This window comes from Panthera pardus, unplaced genomic scaffold, assembly GCF_024362965.1.
Source record: "Panthera pardus isolate Hobbes unplaced genomic scaffold, ASM2436296v1 HiC_scaffold_13, whole genome shotgun sequence".
NCBI lineage: Eukaryota > Metazoa > Chordata > Mammalia > Carnivora > Felidae > Panthera > Panthera pardus.
The window spans coordinates 104,726,320-104,749,034 of record NW_026526688.1 but is presented as its reverse complement, the minus strand read 5'-3'; the positions used below and the strand labels follow the sequence as shown (position 1 = coordinate 104,749,034).

The window sequence follows — 22,715 nt, the reverse complement described above, 5'->3', positions numbered from 1 at the left end:
CAGGCTCCAGGCTCTGAGCTGTCAGCACTGAGCCCTACGAGGGACTCGAAACCACAAGCTGTGAGATAATGAACCTGAGCTGAAGTCAGATGCTTAACTGACTGAGCCACCCAGGCGCCTCAAAGAGTGATTGTTTTTATTTCATCATACTCAAACGTATTTCTTACTGGGTCAATCAGTTCTTACTCAGCCAGCCAATCAGTAATGCCCCCTGAGCACTCATATTCAGAACACCACAGGAAGGAAGCTTGGTGGGAGAGGTGGAGGGAAGTGTAACTCAGAGTAAAATAAAATGTAGAGCTTGGGTGATCTTAGCTCTAATTCCGCGCCCCCCACCCACATTTTTTTTTTTTTTTTTTTTTTTTGGTACATGGAGAATAGATGTAGGAAGGTGACAGGTGATAAGAAGCTTATGGACTCACTCACGTATTAGATCCCAAGGGTGTCCTGGCAAATTTCACCCATGTAATGGATCTTTAAATTGTGGTCTTTATTTGGAAAAGCCAATCCCCATAAACACAGAGGGTCCTTCCCAAGGGAAGTTCACTGTGATCTTCCATGCAGGGACCTACTGGATGCTTCTCATTTGAAAGGCTCTTGAGAATTGGTGAAGAGAAGTAGGAAGTAGGCTAGGGTCCATCAACATACTCACCCATGAAGTCAGGGGCCAGGTTTCACATCTCTCTGGCTTTGGGTCTGTATGACCTAGTGTATAAGAGTATGTGCTTAGGAATCAGATTTGGAGTCAAAGCCCAATTTCTCTATTATCAGAATTGTGATTTGGAAAGCCATTTAATCCCTCTGGACTTTATTGCCCATCTATAAAGATGAAAGTAATAACCCTATATCAAAGATCAGTGTTAAATGCTTTGTTCATGTATGTGACACACTAAATACATGATAGCTACTCTATTATTCAAGGAGGTCTAATGGAAAGAATAGTGATTATCCTAGCTGCTTATAAGGCCTGGGTAGTGTCAGAAGGTCTCAATACAGATTCCATATACTACACAAATGGCATGCATCTTTAAGCCTTCTCAAACCCTTCCATATCCACTAATATGTTTTTCTCACAACAAACTTGTGAATGAGTCAGTGTGTTCATTATTACTCCTATTTTGCAGATGGACAGAAAGGACCTTCAGAAACGGGCAAAAACTAGTTTCAATCACAAAACAAGGTCACAGAGCCTGAACTGGAACCCAGGGCTGCTCACTCCTGTCAGAGCCTGATGGGAAAAAGCCTGCTGCCACTTTTCTTGCAAAAATACCCTTCCACTTATGTAGTGAACACAGTGCAGAAAAAGCTAATTCTCTAGTCACATCAAAGAGCTGCTTGTTGAACTCTTTGACTTTTGGCAAGCCGTGCATCATTTCTTAGCCTCAGCAATTCCTTGACATTCTTTCTACTTTAACTTTCATTTTTTCAAGGCATTTTAAAATTTACTTTTAGCATTCTTAAATAGTAGGAATTATTTTAGTTTTTTTTCTAAAAAAAGTATGTGGTTATGTTTCCATTAAATGCACATTACCCATCCAAGTACTTACTCAAATCAGATTATTGGTTTGGATATATGTCATATGTTATATTGGGGGTGGGTATAGGGACGTGTGTTAGTTAACATGAGGAAAGTACAAGTGAAATTTAATCTCAAAGATTTGAGATATATCATTGTACTTTAAATACTCTGATTTTAAATATAAAATATGTTTTTTTCAACTTTGTACACCAAGTTAATTAATTGGTCCATTATTTAATAACTTTTGTACTTGCTTGGGAGTCTTAAGTAATTTTGTTTACCTCTTAGGACCTTGTGGCAGCTAGGAGAGAGGATGGAAGATGTAGGAGAGGGGGTCAAAAGTTTAAGACTGCAATTTCCGAATCCATCTCCCATGAAGGAAATCAGGATCCCAAATAGCTCTACCTTGCAACTTGTCCACAGTTGCATGGCTAGAGGGAAACTGTAGAAAATTCCTCACACCTCATCTGGTAGTCTTCAACCATCTCAGACAGACTACTTCAGTCATCATTTCCCTCGTAGAAGCAAGATGACTTTGTTAGAAGAAAAGTTGAAATTTTCCCTCACATTGCTCCCCCTGGAATTTTTGAGGGTTAAGTCCTAGAGTGCTCTGCCAGCCACCAAGGGAGCCATACTTGGGGGTGAGGGGAAGAACCATTCTGAATTCTGAGGTCATAAATTCAATTTTACTTTGATTTAAGATCCAATTTTGACATTATAAGATAGATGACATTTTGACCCTATGTATTTCTATTCAAAGGATTTTAGGGTATGTTTGTTCATCAGTAAGTAAAGCTGAGATGTATTGACTATAGAGTTACTGGTAACACAGAATCTATTATTTTTATGACAAGGCAAGCAGTATATTTTCCCTAGGAGTGAGGAATTAATTACATCACTGAGATGTCTATCCCATCCCCACATCAAGGCATTAGAGGAAATCAGTTCCCTCAAATCATCACTATCCTTCCTTTTCACTTCACAGACCAATCATTGAGGTTTGGATCCTAAATTTAACTTTGGAAGTTTGCTGCAAGTTCCAAAAATTTCCTAAATAGGTTTCAAATGTTAGCACTTTGTGGGCTTAGGAATGAAGAATTAAAAGAAAAGTGATGATTACTGTTATAATAAAAACCTGGCACAAAATGAAAAGGTTCTTTCTCTCTCTCTCTCTCTGTCTTCCCGCTTGCAAAGGGGGAAGTCCGTGAGTTTTTCTGATAATCTCAAAGCAGTTTAATGGCATGGGCAATGGGCTTTTTCAGAATATCACTGTAAGTAATGATTTCAATTCAAGGATCGTCTTTTAAACTTATACTGGGACAAATCTGGTACAAAGAAACATGGGAGATACAGAAGAAACATGACCCACAGGCCCTCTCTAGTTGTCTGTGACTGCCATGCTGCCCAGCCATTTTTTCCTGGTTCCTCCTCCTTTACCAACTTCTGTATGTTGGAGTCTCTAAGTCTCTATCCACCTTGGAGGAACCTTTTGTCTTCTCTCTCTACACTCTCTCTCTGGGTGTAGTGGGCTGAATGGTGGTCCATGAAGAGATGTGTTCACACCCTAATCCCCAGAACTTGTGAATGTTAGTGAATGTTACCTTACTTGGGAGAAGGGGTCTTTGCAGATGTAATTAAGTTAAGAAACTTCAGATAAAGAGATCATCCTAGATTATTCAGGTAGACCATAAGTCTAATGGTAAGTGTCCTCATAAGAGACACACAGGGGAGAATTGAGACAGAAGAGGAGGAAGCAGTGTGACAAAAGAGGTAGAGCTTGGAGTGATATGGTCACACAAGGCCACAAGTCAAGGTTTGGTGACAGCCACCAGAAGCTAAAAGAGCAAAACATTTTCTCACCTAGAGTCTCCAGAGAGAGTGCAGCTCCTATAGACACCTTAATTTTGGACTTCTGGCCTCCAGACTGTGAGAGAATAAATTTCTGTTTTATTAAGCCGCCAGTTTATAGTCATTTGTTACAGCATCCACAGGAAGCTAATACAGTAGGTGATCCCATCTAATCTCTCATCTTCTAATTCCATCTCTAGACTTAAATTTTCAAGCCTGACCTCTCCTCAGAGTGCCACACCCCATATACATCTAACTGCCTACTGGATGTCTCCACTTGGATACTAAGAGATATCTCAAACTTAATATGGCAAAGGGAACTCTTGATTTCCAACCTTTACATTGGCAAATCTACTTCCAAGTCTTCTGCATCAATAAATGGCATTGCTATCTCAGGTTTAGGGCTTAGCTCCAACTACTTCATGGCTCTGGCAAAGAACCTAAGCATCTTGCTTGATTCTTTTCTTCTTCTCAATACCTGCCACCTAATTCCTAGATGAATCCTCTTGGCTACTACCTTAGTCCATCATCCCGGACTCAAATTTCTGTTGTGGCCTTGTAATTTCTGCCCTGCCTCTACTCTTGTATCTCTCCACTACAGCCAGCATGAACATCCTACAGTGTAACTCATTCTATTACTCTCTGCCTAGGATGTTTTGATAGCTTTCTATTACTTAGAATATTTATCAAAATTTATTACTTTGGACTACAACAATGGTTCTCAACTGGAGGCTTTTTTGCTTACCATTTGGTAATTTCCAGGGACATTTTTTGGTTATCACTAGGGAGAGCCTACTGGCCCACAGTGTGTAGAGCCCAGGAATACTGCCAAATATCCTACACTGCACTGAACTCCCCATAGCAAATAATTATCTGGCCCCAAATGTCAATGGTGCTAACGTTGAGAAACCCTACAGAATCCACACAAGCTGATTGATATTTGCCTTCTGTTGATTCATTTCCTTCTACTCTTCCTCAAATATGCCAAGCTTGTCCACATCTCAGAGCTCTCGAATATACTTTGGGTTGAGACTACATTCCTAGATCTTCGTATTTCTGTATCTTCAGTATTCAGGTATGAGCTCAAATATTACCTCCTCAGAGAGGCATTCCCCATCTAATGTGGCCTCTACCATCTTACCCCCAGTTTCTCTGTCACATTAGCCTACTTTTACCTTCTATATTGATCTTACGAGCACTTTAATTTAATTACGTCATTGTATGTGTGTTGTTGGCTTCTGTGCTCCAAGCTTATATGACCCTGTAAGGTCTTTCAAGATCCTTGCTATCTGCCTGCACCTGCAGCAGTACCAGGCACAGAGTAAGTGCTCAGTGAGTATTGGTCAAATAACTGGCATACAAATGGAAAGCAACAGAGGATAATTACATAACTTATAAAAGGCTTGGTGCTAAAAGTGATGTAGTGAATCACCAGGAAGGAGGGTTTATTTCTAGCCCTTGTTAATTTCTAGTATATGGCTCTTTGGATGTTATGATGACTTACCTCCACTGACAGAATGAGTAGCTGGGATGTTCAGCCTAACTTGTTTATAGAAATATGTAATTTTACTGTTGGCTCTATTGTTCTGAAGGTGAAACGGGCTTTCAGGTAGTAGATGGCTGGTAACCAGTTGTCAATATGGTTGTGGATTTTGAAGCATTCACATAGAAGTAACAGATGAATTCCCTGAGAGCAGAGAAATCCACTGAGGGATTGCTTTTGGAGAGAAAAACCAAGGATTTGCTCTAAAAGAACCTACTGTTAGGAACAGAGAAGAAAGAAGAGTTGTCAAAGGAAATAGAGAAAACTGGTGAGAAAAATAATAGGAAAACAAAACAAGACAAAGTCTCTGAAACCCCAAGTCATGGAGTGATAGAAGACAGACAATATATAAAGAAGTATTGATAACCCACCTAGAAGCAGTTTCTCAGCTCCTTCTTGAACCTCTGCCAGGTTCAGCCTGCTTGCCTCCACTCCAGCCTCCACTATGTCCATCAGGGTGACCCAGAAGTCCTGCATGGTGTCCACCTCCAGCCCCTCGGCCTTGAGCAGCCACTCCTACGTGAGCGCACCTGGTGCCTGCATCAGCTCCTCCACTTTCTTCCAGCAGCAGCTTCCTGGGTGGCCTAGGCACCAACATGAGTGTGGTCAGGGACTATGGCAGGGCCAGAGGTATATGGGGCATTACAGCTGTCTCAGTGAACCAGAGCTGGATGTGGACCCCAGCATCCAGGCTGGGCACACCCAGGAGAGGGAGCAGATCAAAACTCTCAGCAACAAGTTTGCCTCCTTCCCTGACAAGTTGTGGCATGTGGAACAGCAGAACAAATTTCTGGAGACCAAGTAGAGCCTCCTATAGCAGCAGAAAACAACTTGGAGCAACATGGACACCATGCTTGAGAGCTATATCAACAACCTTCCGCAACAGCTGGACACACTAGGCCAAGGAAGCTGAAGTTGGAGGTGGAGCTTGGCAACATGTAGGGCTGGTGGAGGACTTTGAGAATAAATATGTGGAGGAGATCAAAGAGCATGCAGTCATGGAGAATGAATTTGTCCTTATCAAGAAGGATGCAGATGAAACTTACATGAACATGGTAGACCTGGAGTCCCACCTGGAAGGGCTGATGGAAGAGATTAGCTTCTTAAGGCATCTGTGTGAAAAGATCTGTGAGCTGCAGTTCCAGAACTCTGACACATCCATGGTCCTGTCCATGCACAACAGCTGTGCCCTGGACCTGGACAGCATCATCACTGAGGTCAAAGCCCAGTATGAGGACATCACCAGCTGCAAGCAGGCTGAGGCCGAGACCATGAGGCCAAGACCACATCAAGTACAAGGAGATGTAGACATTGGCTGGGAAGCCAGGCGATGACCTCTGTAGCATAAAGAGGGAGATGCCTGAGATGAACCAGAATATCAGCCAACTCCTGGCTGAGATCGAGGGCCACAAAGGCTAGAGGGCTTCCCTGGAGGCTACCATTGCTAGTGTTGAGAAGAGCAGGGAGGCTGTTAAGGATGCCAATGCCAAGCTGGCTGAGCTGGAGCAAACCAAGAAGAACATACACGGCAGTTACATGAGTGCCAGGAGCTCATTAATGTCAGGCTGTCCCTGGACATTGAAATCACCACCTACTGCATGCTGTTGGAGGGCAAGGAGAGCCAGCTAGAGTCTGGGATGCAGAACCTGAGTATCCATACTAAGATCACCAGCAGCTACTCAGGTAGCCTGAGCTTGGCCTACAGGAGCCTCATGAGCCCTGGCCTCAACTATGGCCTGAGCTCCTTCCAGTCCAGCTTCAGCTTTGGCGGGGGCTCCAGTCCCTTCAGCCGTGTCAGCTCCTCTGAGGCTGTGGTTGTGAAGAAGGTTGAGACCCTTGATGGGAAGATCCAAGTGGTCTGATGTCCTGTCCAAGTGAACAACCACTGTGGTCCATTCCAGCTCCTTTGGCTGCTATAGAGCCTTAGGGGAAGGAGCTGTGCAGGGAAGTGTCAGGAACAGGAGACCCACTTAAGGCTCAGCCCCAGTCCTCAGCCCACCCTTAGGGGGAGTCTGCTGCCCTGGGTACCCCCTCTTGCCCATGCCCCCAACTAAAAGCTAATTCAAGTATCTTTTCCCAAATAAAGTCTCAGATGGCTCTGCCAATTCCCCCAAAAGATAAATAAAATAAAATAAAATAAAATAAAATAAAATAAAATAAAATAAGCACTGCTGATGCATTTGTGGAACTTTGTGCTTTTGTGTTGTGGGTACATGTTCCTTCCATTAATCACGTAATGAAAGTAATGAAAATATTCAGTTCTTACTTTCTAAAAATGTTAACTCTGCTATGATATTCCCATGATTGTAAAGGGTTTGGGGATAATCTTCAGACCCCTAGTTTTTCTAATATCTATTTTACTTATTAGGAAAAAGTCTGATAATTTCTAATAGCTGCAAAGTGTTGGCAGTAGAAGTTATACTGTTCCCTTTTACCCTTTGTTGAGTGGTTGAGAAATCATCTAGGGAGATTGGCAAAATTAAGAACTGGCAAAAGCTTCCATATGCCCCAAACTGATTCAGTCCTGTTTCCATGTTTGGAAATGGTTTCTTGAGCTTATCCACACTTTGCTGGCAGGTCATATCTTTGCAGAATGACAGGCACTTTTCTTTCTACCACCCACTAGCCATGATCCTGGCTTTGGGGAATGCAAACCATTGTGATGTCCAGAATCTGAGGGCAAATAAACCATGGACCAAGTGAAATTGTGGGTACAGCCATTGTGTAAGAACTAACTATATTGCAACCACACATCACTGAGCTTGCCTTATAGAGATGTGTTTTGTCCCATCATATGAAGAGAGAAGTGAAGGAGAGGACAATTTTGAAACATGGGTGTAGATGAGAGTTAAACATATCTAAGAATGAACTCAATTACTGCATTTCATTCTAAGAAAGGAGAACTTCTATAACACTTTTAATGAGAGAGTACATTGTTGTGTCCAAAGTCAGATACTTTGTACGAGGCGTCCTGGGCAGATACCTATCCTGTTAGATCATTACAGTGAGTATGCAGACAGTACTTTATGTCCTACTTAAGCATGTTTTCATCTAGGAAGAACTAAACTTTAATCCTATCTACAATTTCAGAGGTGGATTATTTCAGTTTAATGGTATATTCACACAGGCCACCAGAATCAGAAATCATTTTGCCTGACTTACTGATCTATGTTATCAGTAACTGCTATGTCAATATTTAATATAACTTCAACAATAAGAAAAACACAATGACTTTGGGATTTTCATGTGTTTAGATCTGGTGCCAACAATTTTTTTTAAGTTTTGTACCTTTAACTTCTTAAAAAATATTAGATTTTACTTATTCCTTCTGTCGATTAATCAAAAACACAGGGAAATGAGGATCAACTAGCTTGTTAAAATTAGTATTAAATGTTGTTAAGATTCATTCCATTGTCTGTCAGACCTTCATCATAGGGTTGTGTCTCCTGATCTTCTGACCTAACAACTTGCATTAAGCTTTTTGCATACAGTTCTGGAAAACTTGTATTCATTTTTAAATACTAGCTATAGGAAAACTCAGTAGTTTAGAGGCCAAAGCTGTCCTGGATACATCCTGTCCTTGAAATGTGACTATTTCTAATCAAGTCCTGTCCAGGCAATCCATGGCTTTCACTGAGTTGGGACTGTAGACTAGTGGGATGTAGTTGGGCTGTGCATAAAAGGAGGATCACCTGTAAAGACCATTCCCCAGTCTTTGGCTCCACTCAACCTAATTCTAGAACATGGAGCTGATGCCAAGGGAAGTTTTAGAGATTGAGAGATAAACCAGAGATAAGGAGAAAACATTGCCTGAGGAAACCTTCAGATTTTATATATTAGGGTACAATTCTTATTCTTTCTCCATATTTCTCTTTCTCTTTCTCTCTCTCTCCCTTTCTCCTTCATTCCCATCGGATTTTTTCATTAATTGTAGGTAGTTCAAAATGGAGAAGATCCATGATAGCCATTCATCTATTCATTCAATGAATAGTAACTACTCTCTGTTAGACACTGTGCTAGAGATACTGATGTTCTTACAAATAAGAAAATCCCTGCCTTCAAGGGACTCATAATCCAAAAGGCATCACAGATGAGAACAATAACCTTTATGGCAAAATGCATAATGTGTCCCAGGTATTAGCTGGGACCTCCTGGCCCTTTGAGATTAGCAGCACAAAACTCCCATTTCGTGTCTCTCTGAAGTCCAAAGCATGTCCCCAGGATTCTTGTTACATTCTCCGTCAGCTTTGCTCTGATTTCCTGCTGTCTGATATTCTCTGTCTCTTGCAGCTGTTCTTTTATTTCTGTTCTGACACAGACCCAAGGTTGGGACACAACTCTTTCTCTTCTGTTCCCTCCCACACCCTGGTCTGTCTCTTCTCCTCCCACACAAAGCAATCATGAAAACAAGGTTACTATACTGACTCTGTGTTTCAGAACTTGAACTGAGAGTTTTGGGGTCATGGGAGAGCACAGCAGTAAACTTCAAATGACGCAGGGCACATTCCTGCTTTAGGTCTATCTGGTACCCGTCACCAGGGCTTTCTCATTGTCTGCTTCCCCTCACAGAGCACTCTGATGTCTGCCAGTCTTCTCTTCTGCCTCCTGATTCTCTTCCTCATGTCATCTTTCCTGCTTCTCCCCCACACTCCAGTTCTGGGATATTCTTGCTCTCTGTTGTTCAGAGTATGCCTTTCCTTTTCATGCACCCCCAAATTCAAGTGCAGGCCCATCTTGTTCATACCTAAGTCCTTCCTGGTGTTCAGGCAAGGGGCCTTTCGTGTTCTAGAATCCACTTTCTATTTGCCATATAGAAGGCAGTGTGGCTGCGTAATATTTTCTCCCTTCCTTTATCTGTACTGAATAATTTATGTACTCATTCAACAATATTTGCCAAACGTCCGCTATGTATCAGGTACCGCTGTGGGTGCTGAGATTAAAACTGTGTACAAGATAGGCATAGGTCCTGTCCTCATGGATTTACATTCCAGGAAGAATGTCCAAGATGCAAAGAAGAAATAGAAAGGCCCTACCTCATTCTTGGATGGGATTGCACACCATGGAAATTTAAGTCTGACAGGACAAGCAGGATTAATCTAGGTCAGTCAGAGGATAGAATTTCAGACAGAGGGACTCAATGACAAAAGTTGGCTATGAAGTTCTTCACTGTTCATTCGGGCTGCTAGAATGAAAGGGGAGACAGAAAATGTGGTTTATTTCCATCATCTTTCCCTCTAACTCCCACACTTCAGTACTCAAGCAATACCTTTGGGGCAGAATTGAGGTATGAGCTCTCTAATGAGAAAGAAAAGGAAGAGTGTCCCATCCTTTTCAGTTTCTGGGTGGAGTCCCAAGGTTTGAGAGGCTTGTTTGAACTGGTTCCTCTTTCCCAGAGTCTGGACCCTGGAACATAGCTCCCTCCTTACCCAGGTAGATCCTAGGGAAGGAACTTCTCTACAGTCTCATCTGGAGAATGGAAGTCAGGGTATGGCTGGAGGGTTTGGTCATAATCATAAAGAGCTGTGGGATATGGGGGGCACCTGGGTGGCTTAGCTGGTTAAGCACCCAACTTTTGATTTTGGCTCAGGTCATGATCCCAAGGTCCTGAGATGGAGTTCTACATTGGGCTCCACCCTGAGAGCATGAAGCCTGCTTTGGATTCTCTCTTTCCCTCTCTCTCTCTCTCTCTCTCTCTCTCTCTCTCTCTCTCTGCCCCTCCTCCACTTATGCTCTCTTTCTCTCTCCCTTTCTCTCAAAAATAAATAAATAAATAAATAAATAAATAAACAAACAAATAAACAAATAAAAGCTGTGGGATTTGGAATTGGGTCCCAGGGCTGCTGCTAGTTCATATGGAACATTTATGCAAAACTAAAACCAACAAACAAAATTGCCATTTCTTTTTCTGGGGTGATGCAACCCATAGCCAGGGTGCAGGCCTTGTGAAGTGAAAGGTCCCCTCCACCAGTTTCCCTTGTTCATGGTGCAGCCTGAACAAATGGTGATCCACTGTGTCCCAGGTTCTAAATTCTATACACGTAAATTGAATAGATTGATGAGGTTCTTATGGCACCCGAATTCACTGATGTACTCAGATTGTTGGTCTTTCCTCACAAGGCTCTGAATGATTAGCTAACAAAATGGTAGTGTTTAAGGAATTGTACATCACGATAGGCACATCTTTTCCCTCCTTCTTATTTAATTACTTAAAAATAACAGTAATAATGGTTAACCTTCACTGAGCATACTTGACATGTTCCAGGCACCGCACTAAGTAGTTTATAGAGATTACCTCAATGAATTCTTAATAGCAATTCTGTAACTTACATATCATTAATATTTGAGAAGACAGAGACTTAGGTGATTGAACTCAGCTAGTAAGTGGGTTTTAACTTAGAGCCCGTTTTAACTCCCACTTTATACTGCCTGTTTTGTTTTCTTTTCTTTCCCTACTTTCTTCCTTTTTCTCCCCTCCCTCCCTGTCTGTCTCCCTCCCTCCCTCTCTCTCTCTGTCTCTCCCCATGGGAACAAAACCTTACAGAGGAGCCATGTAAATAAGGTATTCATTGAGCTTCCCGATAACTCTACAGTTGATCTCTTAGTTCTGACAGTCCTTGAGACTGGACTTTCCAAACAAATAGCTTCCCTTTGTTGTTTGGGGTATGCCTAAGAGGCGGGATTCTGAATATCCTGGCTTCAGGTTTCCAAACCAGCAGGTCATGCCCAGAGCCTAATCCTTGCTGGATGGTAACACATGTCAGCACACAAGAAAACAAAGCTCCACTTGGTTATTGGCGGGAGGCTCTGTGGCTTTTCTGGCCAGCCCAAGTGAAAGCACAATGGAGAAGCCCCCATCCATGGTCATTTTTAGAGAATTATTTGCCATCTGGGTAAAAGAGATATAGAATAGTACTTGATAGTTTCTCTACAAAGAGGCTCCATGTTTTCCCTATGATTTTGGCACACACCTCTGGATAATTCCCTTAGGTATCAGGCATCTCCTCAAAAACTAATAGGATACACAGCATTTTAACTAAAGTCTGTAGTTAAAAACTGGGCCACTAGGTGGTATTCCTGTTGACTTGGCTTGAAAAACTTTTATACCCTAAAAAAAAAAAAATGTCGTGTCTACTTGAAACATAGATCTGTTCATGCACCTTTAACCTTTGTTAGAGAATGTGATATAGTGAAGATACATAGCTAATTCATAAAATGTCTAATTTTGGTGAAAAATGTGCAACATCCAATATATTAACTTCCAAATAAGATAACCTAGTGCTCTTGGTTATTGGTTTCCAAAGACTCGTTGAACATTTCCTTGTTTGGCTTTGGAGGAATTTGCTCTGGGAATTCAGCCTGGCCCTTGACTCACTGAAAGACTACAGACTTAGAACAGAGCAAGCAGGCTGAGAAGCCAACTAGTGAAAATGAAAGCAAGAGGTCCTGGGCCCCAGGCTTAGTGTGTGTTCTTTAAAGAAGGAAGAACTCCTGCAGGGTCAGGAGAATGTCACTGGCAACCCTGGAGCTTGCTAATGCCAATCAGACATCATGTGTTCCAGACAGATCAACAAAGTACAGAGGCAAAATGTTTCATTGGATCTGGTGTAGCAGTGTTGTGGCTTCACGGAGATCTTCTCCCCTAAAGGTTATTATTATTTTACTATTAGCCATTTAACCATTTTACCTGATGTTGACATACCTAACTCAGTAAGGAAAGTGAGTGACAGATCTTTCAGACTGAAGCCCAGGCTTTAGAAGGTCACAGCTAAGAAAGCATTCATATCCACGTCCAGTCCCCTTTAGTAAGATTTCTAACCACGATATAGGGCTGGAGCATGCCAAGAATGGGACCAGATATGCATGCATTTGCTGAGGTAAAAGAACAGTGTCTTCTTCTTAGCTGGCGTTGGAGTCAGGGAGTGGCGGGGTCTTACTTTTGAAAACCATGGAATATATATTGATTAAAATGTGTAACATTACTGGGTTTATTTTGTCCTCACCTCTTGAGAACTTTTGCAGAAACAAGATTGGAGTGATTTTGAACACTACTGCATTTTTCACCTAAGGATTCCTAAGACCTCTGAACTCTGAGAAAAACATCAGAGGTCCTGAATCTAACTCTTAAGTATTATGAAATCCTGTACGGCACAAACTTTAAAGTGAGAGGCGCGAGAAGACCTCTGTTCTGATTATACCTTAGCCACTGTCCAGTTGAGAGACTCTAGTAACCTTTCCATGACCATCAGTTGACCTTAAGGGCCCCTTGAAGCTCTTAAACTCTATGCTAATATAAATAAGCACAGCACTGTGTCCGATAGGTTAGCACAGTTTTAGTATCTCCTGCACCACACAGGTAAATTTTAGACCAAGGTCACAATGTAGTCTTATCCTCTAAAACATTTTTCTGTTATATTAAAGTGAACTGTCAGTCCCTGAAATGCTGGATAGATATCTCATTGCACTTTCTAAACGTTCTAGATGGCTTCAAAAATGCATCTGACGCTAAAGATGTATTGTTTTTCAAACTACTGACATGTGTGGTGTTTAAAATGGAAAATGCAGTTGTAAGTTGTAATACAATATTTCTCTCCAGATTGTAATAAAAGGTTTATATGATCAATTAACAGTGCTTTCACTGCCCTCTGCTGCCTGGATTTGGAAAGCTTAGCCTTACATCTGACTGGGAAAGGCCAACTTTTCATTTATGGTCATTGTTATTAATGCTCGCTAGCATATTCCAAGTGTAACGCTATCTGACTTGGAAAATTTCAACAATGAAGTAGCCAATAGCCTGAAACCAAATAAGCACTATGTTCTTGTGAGTCAGGATTTTCTAAAGTCTTCTGGGGTTTTATTAAGTCCTGAGTGTTCTTTCTATAAGATCATTAATATATACAGAAATAGCTGTTTATTTAGAAGTTGATTACAGAGTTTATTTTTTAATACTTTATTTTTTTTTTAAGATTTTTATTTTTAAGTAATCTCTACACTCAGCATGGAGCTTGAATCCACAATCCCAGGATCAACCCTGAGCATCACATTCTCCACCTACTGAGCCAACCAGGTGCCCCCATACCTGTTATTCTTTAAAACATTAAAAATTAATACAAATGGCAACAGAACAGATGAGAACCTTGCTTTTTTTAGGATGTGGAGTGAAGTTTAATAGAATTGCTTTGTGGGAATATTTTATTATTTGCATTTAACTAGCAGGTGCTTAACATAAGGAAAAGATTGGGTGCTTTCATAGTTTCAATTATAGTTTCATCTACTTTTTTTTTTTTTTTCAACGTTTTTTATTTATTTTTGGGACAGAGAGAGACAGAGCATGAACGGGGGAGGGGCAGAGAGAGAGGGAGACACACAGAATTGGAAACAGGCTCCAGGCTCCGAGCCATCAGCCCAGAGCCTGACGCGGGGCTCGAACTCACAGACCGCGAGATCGTGACCTGGCTGAAGTCAGAAGCTTAACCGACTGCGCCACCCAGGCGCCCCAGTTCCATCTACTTTTAATTAACAACATTCAGTGCCATGTATGTCTGTTCCCTAGGGCTTCTGTTTAATAATAAACGCAAAAATGAATAACTTATATTCATCACCCTTCCTGCAGACGTGCTTGATATTTGTATCCATTACTCATCTAGCAAAAGCTTTACCTGAAATCTATTTTACCTCTGACTCATAAATTATCAACAGCTTTTATTCGCTTAACAACTTGTCAAGTGCCTACCACATAACAGGCACAAACTTATAGATGGATATAAACTGCACTTCTGATTTAAGGTGCTCACAATTTAGTGGGAGCAAAATAGAAATAGACACACCTTATTGAGAAACTTTTGAATATTGGGCTTCCATTTGTGCCAATCAGGAGTCCCAGTAGTCCGATTGTTTCTGATCGGGACCTATGACACAGTTGCTAGTGACTAATTCTGTTTGTAGTGCTCCTCAGTACTCACTAACAAAAACAGGATTGGGTTTTGCAAATCTCTCTCTCTCTCTCTCTCTCTCTCTCTCTCTCTCTCTCTTTTTACTATATACCTTTAAAAATTTTGATACCTCCCTTAGACAAGGTGTATGTATCTACCCTAACCACCCCCTTTCCTCCCCAATCACAATTGTGTTTGCAAACATTAGAAAGATAAATATACTTCCAAGTGCAGATAACTGTATTTTATTGTTGTAACTCTGGAGGGTTGGTAATAGAAAACTGGTTCTGCTATATCCAGTTATTGCCAAAGCAGAGAGCTACGGACCCAACACTCCAGAACCAAGGTGGGTATTTTTTTTTTTTTTTTTTAGTGGATGATTCTGACATTTAACTGGCTAGGAGTCAATAACCCTTTTTAGCAGGTTAGTTTATTTGGTTACCAAGAATATGTTTTGAAAACACAGGAATACAGAAAGAGCTTTGCTTGAAGTCCTCAAATGCCACGTAAGGAACACGTAGGAAGTGATTGTTCAAAGTTAAATGCTTGGATAAAGTTTTTCATTTTGTTATGGGTAAGGTAGGCATTTAGTTATATTTGCTTCAAGAGTTTTCTAGGGTTAAGTCATTGAAGTCATTCTGCATGGTGTGCAACTTGGAATGTAGCAGGATTCTCGCCCAGAAAGTCGTGGCACTGAGGTTTTTCTTTCCAGGAAGCAACTTCATTCCTACCAGCACCACTCAGTTGGGTTCATACCCAAAGAACTGAGCCCCGAATGCCACATGGTGCATGGTGTAGTTTTCAATGTATTTTTTACTTCTTTGTCTCCCACATATGGTAACACACAAGTATGCAGTCTGATTAGTGGTCTCATGTTACAAGGTCATGAGGGATGTTGTCATGTATGTGTATACCTAGGTTGCCTTGAGGCTTCTTTTTCTTTCCTTAGGGAGGGGACCCTACCGCAGGCACTTTGATAATCTTTCCATATATATAAGTCCTGAATGGAAATCTTAAACTTCTTGAGAACCTTAGCCAAACACAACCTGTCTTCAGTGGTCACCTCCATGTGGAAGCAGAGTGACCTTATATTTGGACGACTTCTTTTGGTCTCCTCCATGCTATGGCTAATATGGTTCTTCAGCTAGTTGCATCATAGGAATGAACATGGCAGGGAGTGTAACATCCAATTACTGTCCATCAATACTTACCAAGAATGTGGTTAGTGGAAACTTGTCTACACTAGCAAATGTTTTAAGAAAAAGTTCCATAAATTGTTTTTTATTCAGTAAGCATGTTTTGAAATTTTGAGGGGCAATAAGTAATCATCCTCTTCTTCTTTTAATTTCTGAACAAATTAAGAAATAGACCAGAAGGGAGCACCTGGGTGGTTCAGTCAGTTAAGCTGATTTCGACTTCAGCTCAGGTCATGATCTCATGGTTCGTGAGTTCAAGTTCCGTGTTGGGCTCTGTGACCACAGCTCAGAGCCTGGAGCCTGCTTCACTTTCTGTATCTCCCTCCTCTCTGCCCCTACCTCGCTTGCTCTCTCTCTCTCTCTCTCTCTCTCTCTCTCCGTCAAAAATAAATAAACATTTAAAAAAGAAAAAAAGAAATAGACCAGAGGGGCGTCTGGGTGGCTCAGTTGGTTAAGCGTTGGACTTTGCTCAGGTCATGATCTCATGGTTCGTGGGTTCAGGCCCCACATCAGGCTCTGTGCTGACAGCTGTCAGCTGGACCTGCTTCAGATTCTGTATCTCCCCCTCTCTCTGCCCCTCCCCCACTCACACTCTGTCTCTGAAATAGACCAGAGTTAGGTGGGTGGACCTAAAATAAATGAGCTTTAGTATTGGTAAAGCTTGGAATCATACTTGGAAAGTATGATTTGACCTATGACCACATCAATCTTCCTACGGGTTCCCTTCCTTTTGAAGGCATGTGCATATGCAGAGAAAACTGTTTTACCTAAAAGAGTAGTTGCTTTATAATTCCTTGTCAATAAATGAGTGAATGAACCAATCAATCACAAAGGTTCCTTGTGCTTTTTTTCTCAGAGGAATGTCAGTATAAATTCCAGGGTACACTGAATCTTTTCACTTGTTTTGAGTCCCATGACCATTTACCTCTTTGGACCTGCCTGGCTGATAGCATAACACTCTGAGAGGTGGCAGAAAACCATAGTGGGTGAGCACTTTCTGGTTCCAGTGAGACCAATCAGTACTTTTTCCTGTTTCTCCTCCCCCTTCATCTTAAAATACAACATTTTGTTCTCTGATGTGAAGATGACTATGTCTGATTTCAGAGATTTGCTCTGTGCCTTAGGCCAGTGGTCTTGGCTCAAGTAGGATTAATTTAAACACCAGTTGCTGTTTAGCAACTTACTCTAATCAATCAACAGATACTTGTTATGTGCCTTTTGTGCAGGAAGCAAAGAAAAAAGCAGAACAAACCCATGACTCTTAAGAATAGGGAGCCAGATCCTGCTGATGGTTATGCTATGCCAACGTTTTTAAGACAGCAGAGGAGTAAAATGCCTATCTCAAAGGTCCCAAATGTTCTAGGCTTAGAATAACACTCACACATCCCACCTTCCTTTTAGAGGTTTTAACTACAAATTACCAGTTTTACTCACAGTAAAGGTGGGCTAGACAATTTGACTTGGACCTGAGGCTAAACTAGCACTTCCTTTTAGGGAATGAACATTTATTAAGGCTATTTGGCATTTGGTGATGGGCCAACCTGACTCACCCATTCACAGCCAAGAAGGCTGGCAAGGAGAACAGAAGCCCAGCTAGGCCTACCTGGGGAAAATTTAGTTGCTTCCTAGATCTTGAAGCATAAGTGACCCCACCACCCATGAGCACAGCCAGTACAAGACAACAAGAGAAAGGATTGGCCATCACAAACTTTTCCATTCACTAACCATAGTATTTGGAAAAATCATGGTTCAATGGTGTTCAGGCTCTCCACCAATCAAATTATCTAGCCTTCCCTTCCCATGAGAGAAGGGACAGGAGGCATCTAGAAGTATATTGTCCTATCCGTGAGAGGTATGGAATTTCCCCTTTTTTGAGAAAGTATGAGAAGGGAAATAATGGTGTCCCCAAAACTGAATTATTCTGAGGGGTAGACCTCACAATGCAGTCCTGGTGACCTTCATAGCACTCTGAAAATTGTCCTGAACACCACTGCAGGTTTACTTGTAGAATTCTGTTTAATCTCTGCAGAAATTCTGATGTAGGAGTTATTCTAGCTTCTTCTGATGGAGACCTTCATGAGAACATAAAAGAACGAAAGAAGACAGAATACTATTTACCATATATACAAAAAGAAATCTGAGCCTGCAAGCAAAATCTGTACCCTTATGTTTCCCATTTGGGAAAATACAATATTTTATATATATTTTTCTTTCTACCTCCCCGTCCTTGCAAGATGCAAGAGCTTATTTGTCTGAAATAACTCACAAGGAGGCCTAGCAAATCTGACTCTTATGTGTTGACTCCAATTTATTTCTATAACTTCTAACATTCTTCTAGGATTGTTGTTGGATTTAAAGGAGTATCAAGGGTGAAAATGTTTTGCCTATTACCTGAAATTTTAAGTTACATATCTCTCAGTTCAAATTCTGGCTCTCCCAGGTCACAGGTCTTGTGCTCTCCCACTAGCCTTGTGACTTGCGGCAAGCCACTACAATCTCTGTGAGGCTGAGTTTATTTTTCGTCACTGGGTGAGTGATTGCTAATGTAGTGCCTTTCCTTTGAATGTTAGTAATGATGTAGATATAGAATCAGCAAGATATATCTTGTAGTCTGGCTGTTCCCCACAGCCTCCTGCTTTGTGTCTCCACTTGCACCATTTTTCTTACTGTAGGTGGCAAACGTAGTGGAAAAAAGCTTGAACTTTCAAATGAAACAGCCACGGGTTTGAATTTCTGTTCTCTCATTTATTAGCTGTGTGACTAAAGAGTCTCGTTTTCTTACTGTGCTAAAAATGTCATCACAATGAGAAAAGAGACCTATCTTCAGACTCATATCTTAAAGCAGAGAATCATAGCACGCACATCAAATATCAGATTTTTCCCCTGCATTTTAGAAAGTGGTTTCTATATTATAAAAGGTCTTCATTTATTCAATGATTGATTCACTTGTAAGGCATAACTGTGCACTAAGTTTGTACACAAGCACGCACACACACACACACACACACACACAGAGCTCACACAGAAGTCAGATTCCTCTCAGGGTGGTGCTGATTTCTTAGAGAAAGCCACATCACAGTGCCAGTGATAACTGGCAATTTCTGTTATGGTGATGAGTGAAGATGCATTAATCATGTTTGGCCCACTACCCGCCCCCCCAAATTTCCCTTCATCAGATGTAAATATGTGTCCTGCCAAGTACTTTCCATTTACTTTGTAAGCTCCGTATTTTTCATTGGAAATTTAATCCATGTGTGCTGAGTTATTTGCTGAACTCAGAAAACTGTTGGGCAAATATCAGTTCATATCCAAAAAGTTTCCTCCCCACAAAAGAACCCCCCCCCATAAAGATCCTCATTTTTCTTTCTTTCTTCCTGTTATTTTTTTTTTTAATTTTAATTAGGATCAGAATTAAAAGAAGCCTAGTTTGGTCCTGAAGTTACATAAAAGTTATATGGGCTACCCCAGTCAGTAGTCTCTGAGCACACAATCTAAAAGTAGCACGCCAAAATGAGCAATCCGCAGTTCCTCAGAACATCTTGTTCAAAGTGTAAATTCTGTATTGACTTAAGATTCCTCTTTCTTCACCAAAAAGGAATTCAGTTCTTACTGTTCCCATTTTACAGGTGAAGACACTAATGAATCAATGGCTTGCTTATTGTGGTCACATGATATAAATTTGGAAAGGAGAATTAAGAATAAGAAATAAACACAGCTGAGGGTTAAATTCAGGTAATTGTTGCATTTGATCTAAGAAAAGAGGCATTTGGACACCTCTTGTGGGAGAATACATTTTAGCACCCAAAGGGAATGATCCCTTGAGTAGTATCTGCAGCTTTTCTCAGTGGGAAGAGATCAGAAACGCTCATCCAGGCGTAATATCATCAAACTTCTCAAGCACTAGAAAGACCATGTGTAAGTAGAGAGGTGGATTTTTTTTTTTTTATAGCCAAGTTATACAACAGATTTTCTTATTTATACTTATTCAGTCCATCTGTAACTCGCTTGCCTGTTCTTGGCCACCAGCCTAGAAGAGGCCCAGACCCAGAAGAATATTGTGTAAAACTGTGGGATTTTTGACAAATTAGGTTTTAATTCCCTTACAGTTTTCTCATCCATATTTATGGCTTCTACTCCCAAATTGATGTGTTTAGCCCTGATCTCTCACTTGCCTTCTAGCCTCATTTCGACAATTTAACTGATTTTAACACGCCCTTCTGATTGAATACTTGCTAGCAATGCTCTCAAAAATAATCAGTATTATTAATGAAACATCTTGGAAAGAAAGCTTGGGTTTTATTTTTATTTTCCGATGTTTGATTCCCCTTCCTAGATTCCCTCGCTTCTACCTATGACTCCACCATAATTATGAATTTGCAGTCATTCTTGATTTCTGCTTTCCTATAAATCTGGTCTGTTCTTGAGTCTGTAGTTTTTGCTTCAGATTGTGTCTCTTATCTCTTTCCTGTGGGTTATCACAGATGAACTCTAATCCAGGCTCTCATCACTTCCTGTTTGCACAACTTTAATGGTTTCCTTGTTTCTCTGTCTTTAGTCCTCTCTAGTCCATCCTCCATACTGGCTAATCTCTCTAGGGGGCTTAGGATCCAATAATAATTACTCATCACTACTGGGTTATATCCAAGATCTCATCCTGTCATTTAAAACTTTTTAATTGCTACCCCACTAATCCATCTTTACTTTCAACACCTGTCATACACACTCTCCCACTCTTTTTAGGTCAGCTCTGCACCTCTCCAGAACACACTCTGCTTTTTCCCAGTACTGTTCTGCCATGCTTACATTATGGGTCACACACAGCCCAGTTACACAGCTAAAGGAACTGGCAAAGGACCTACACATGGAATTGTAAATAATTTGGGAGACAGATCCCCAAATGTAGTTAGTACTAGAGGGAACAAGTCTAGCCAATAGAAAAGAATTTGGGACAAGTATGGGAACAAAAAATTTGGGGCAATCCAGGCAAGCAGTTCCCCTGAGAAAAAGCCAAACTTCAAGAGTGGGAATGGACTAGCTTATGGATGACAGACAGAGATGAAGGGATCCAAGACAGCCATCTGAGAAATCTAGGGATACAGACAAACAGAACCTAGAATATCTACTGACAGGTGGTAGTAGGGTCCAAGAATTCTTGGTGAAATCCAAGAGTAGGATTTTCGTCCCTGGGAGGATGAGGAAATATGACAATAGCAAGAAAAAGCTCCCATCCTAGAAGAGCTAGGTTATCATGCAATTTATCAAGGGCAGGATGAAATCATAAAGAGTAAGACAAGCAGAAATATAGTTATAGAATTTGTTCCCTATAATAAGAAAGAAGCTTGTGAAAACTAGGTCACCTAATCAGCACCAAATAGAATCAAGTGAACCAGTCCTGTGTCCCCAAAACCACAGTGTGTTTGGAGCCTGAGAGGGAATCTACCATAGTAAAAGCCTTTGAACTTGAATTTTATCCTCCTGCCACTAACTGTATGATCGTATGCAAGTTCCTTAATTTTTGTAAGCCTCAATTTCTTCACATATAATAATGAGGAAAATAATAAATATTTTATAGATTTGGTATGGTGATTGAATAAAATGCCTGCTATGGCACCTGCCATTTAATAATAGGCTTACTGCTCTTTGCCAGAACTGCCCAAGAAAAGGTTTGACTCTCAGGTTGAGGTGGTGCTAAGCCTGGGGGTGGGAAGAGTTCAGAGGCAAGAAATCAGGCATGGCCTGACTCCTCACTGGGATGCCTTCCTTCCTCCTTCTTTCTCCCCTTTCCATTCCTCCCTTCTCTTATCTCTACCAATCCTGAACACAACTCATTCCCAATACAACTGCACCTCTTCTGTGAAGCATAAACTCTGTTCTAGGGATTTCTACATTCTTTTCACCCCCCTTTGAACTGGCATTTTGCTAATCACTTGACAATGTATAGTATTAGAAATCCCAGTTTTGACTTCTTTCAAGTAATCCATGAGGTTCATGGCATTGCCATTTGTAATTGTGCAAGGGTATAACTTCCACAGAAGTTTGCAAAACTGGTTTGAGGTAGTGGGTCACTAGCCAAGAGAGTGAACCCAGCAAATTGGCCTCCATTATAGTCCAACATAGTTTTGATGATATCAAATTGTTGTGGCATGACCATTTTGTGGGGGAATTATATACCATTTTGGAATTTGAGGATTGGGAATTTTCTAAGTTCTCTGAATGAATTCCTTGATAATGTCAATGGCCTACAATGTTATAATTTATTGATTTTTAGTTTCCTCTTGTTTTTTAACCAGATTTGTTTAACCAGGTTAAAGCCTCTCTATGGTTGATCTGAGTCTCTTCTTTCTCATGGTTGCCCCCCAAATTTAGGCCAAAGTCACCTTCATAGTGAGCCCTCAACCTGCAGTCAGTGATTGATTCAAACACTACATCTTGTTACCATTTTGTTTAATTTTTGGAATTTTAGATAGTCATTTTCTTCAACTATCTAGTTACATCTAAAGTAAGACATTTTCACTAGCATAATAAAAAGGTAAGTAAAACACAAAAGAGTTGGGTCTGTTACTCATTTCTCTTTTTTTGTAAGAAAAGCATGACAAGCCGTTTGCATGTCACAAGGAATCAGGGTAATTTGTATTACCCTGTTCTGTTTATGGACTGGATATCTGTACTCCAGTGGATTT

The 22,715-nt window shown here is 40.9% G+C and overlaps 1 protein-coding gene and 1 pseudogene across 2 annotated transcripts in view; both read left to right on the top strand.

The window, feature by feature from the left end:
- The window catches only part of SYNPO2 (synaptopodin 2), a 171,300-nt gene that overhangs the window by 67,252 nt on the left and 81,333 nt on the right, over window positions 1-22,715 (top strand). The window lies entirely within an intron of this gene.
- On the top strand, window positions 1,521-7,018 carry LOC109248665 (keratin, type II cytoskeletal 8-like; annotated as a pseudogene).